This window comes from Puntigrus tetrazona, chromosome 16, assembly GCF_018831695.1.
Source record: "Puntigrus tetrazona isolate hp1 chromosome 16, ASM1883169v1, whole genome shotgun sequence".
Lineage (NCBI taxonomy): Eukaryota > Metazoa > Chordata > Actinopteri > Cypriniformes > Cyprinidae > Puntigrus > Puntigrus tetrazona.
The window spans coordinates 22,983,739-22,986,244 of NC_056714.1; positions in this window are offsets into that span (position 1 = coordinate 22,983,739).

Sequence of the window (2,506 nt, forward strand, 5' to 3'; positions counted from 1 at the left end):
GTTTTTCAAAGTGGCCGTGCAAGAAACATAGAGAAGGACTGGTTGTGGTCAAGGTCTTTGCGATCCAAGACCCCCTCTGCCCCCTGACGAGCTACAAACAAGAGCTGGAGGAGCTGAAAAATCAGACTACACTCCTGTCAGAACTGTCTGCCTTTTCAGAAAGCCACACTTACTGAGAAAGCAGTTGACACTATTCGGCAGGGATGTTCGGGATAATAATGTAATGATCAGACAAAGTATTAATGTACCATTCCTAACAATGTGGAGAAGAAGTGGATCGCCTTCCAGCTCTCAATGCTGTAGACCAGGCCTATAAATCTGGTGTGGCGCTATGGTGACATTAAAACAGAGAACGTTATGGTGACGAGCTGGAACTGGGTGCTTTTCACAGACTTTGCTAGTTTTAAACCTACATACTTTGCCTGGAAGACAACCCTGCAGATTTCAACTATTTCTTTTGACACGCCCAGGAGGAGAACGTACAGTATTGCACGGAGAGATTTGTAGATGGCAGTATGTTTGCCACAGAAAGTGACCAGACAACTCCACTGGAAGTGGACCTCTCCAGCAATAGCCAGAGGACCAGGAGAACTCAAACAGCCTCCATGGACATCTTCTCAGCTGGTATCCATCAGTTTGCTTTAGTTTGCTTAACTTAAATTACAATATGACACTCTTCAACCGCTTTTTCTTTATTTTTCTTTTGATAGGTTGTGTGATTGCGAGAGTTGTTTACAGAGGGGTGTCCCGCTCTTTGACCTCTCTTACAATTGCTGGCTTACCGTAGCGACATTTCCAAACCTAACAAGTGCTGATGAAAATTGAAGATTGCAGTATTAGAGAACTGCATATCATTTCTAATCATATGAAATTTTAGATACTTTTGTATTATTTACCTACTAATTTTTTATTACTACCTACCATTCAATTTGGGGTTGTTAAGTTGGTTTTTGATGATTTTGAAAATGGTTTGAAGGTCTTTTATGCTCACTCCGATTTGCTTTTCTTTGATCAGACACGCAGAAAAGAGGCATTATATTATTTTACTATTTTAAAAATATTAAAATGTATCACTGTGATGGCACAGATCAGTTTTTAACAGCCTTTTACTTTGATCTTCTAGTCACTATGGTCTTCAGAAATTATTCCAATATGTAAGATTTGCTGGTCCAAGAAGAATTAATATTAGTATTAGTATTAGTTTCTTTCAAAAAATCATTGACCCAAAGATTTTGAATTGGTGAAATGTGATTTCAGTCGAATAAGCTGTAGTAATAATTCATACATTTAATGAAGAATATGATAATTCATGAAATTTTAAAACATGAATGCTAGTACATCTAAAAGGAATTTTATCCACTTTATGCAGGTGGTAATAAATGGTGGCAGCGTAGAACCGGAGAGAGGCTGCCCTGATATTTAAAGAATGATCTGAGGCTATGCAGCCAGGCAAAGCTTTTTCCAGAAATCCTCACACTTCCCTTCAGCCCTACATGGCTCAGTTTGCCAAGAGACTTTTCAGTCTGCTGAAAAGGTGTTAGTCATTAAGTAAGAACCTGGAGAACATCCTCAATAACTTGTGCAGTGGCGGTCAAACAGGGAAGACTGAAAAACAGGAGAAGGCATCTCAGGAGATTAGTTTATCCAAGGAACAAAGGGCTTGTGGTGCTGGTTTCAGTGATCACATCTTGTCTGCAGACACTACGTTTCTCTGCGACTCCAAGCTGGCAGCGCTGGAGCTGATTCTTCATCTGGCAGGTCGGCTGAATGTGGAGATACTTCTGGACAGGATTACACCTTACTTACTGCACTTCTGCAATGACTCTATGCCACGCGTCAGGGCTGAAGCCGTCTGCACGCTGACTAAAGTGCTGGCATTGGTCAAGGAGGTTCCTGCACCAATGATGTCAATATTTGCCCAGAATACATTCTACCTGGGATCGCCACTTGGCCCAAGATGAAGCCACAATTGTCAGACTTGCTTATGCAGGTATTTTAGTGCTAAAAACAAATGCAGGAGTGAATGGTTTATAAATTGTCTTGCCTAAATTGCTCTTTTAAAAAGTATAAAAACTATTCATTCACAATCCAGTCAGTCTCTGATTTGAAAAGAAAACAATAATTTGAGAAAATAATTAATTGCTTGCCATTTCTTATTCATTTAATTGTACAAAAGAGATCACAGTGACATTTTAAATATGAAATATTTCTATATTTCTGTGTTAATAAACTATAGATCAGTTGTTTTAAATTGCAATACGTTTTCACAATATTGCTATTTTGCATTATTTTCATTAAAAAAGAAAATAAAAATCTTACTGACCCCAAATATTATATTGTATTGTGTTATATTATAGAGAACATAGCACACTTGGCGGAGACAGCGCTTACTTCCTGGAGCTAGTGCAGGAGAATAATTTGAGCTCTGAACAAGACCTCAATGGAGAGGACACAGAAGAAACTCTTCACCCCAATGAGAACTATGATTCAGGTAAATGTTTGCTTT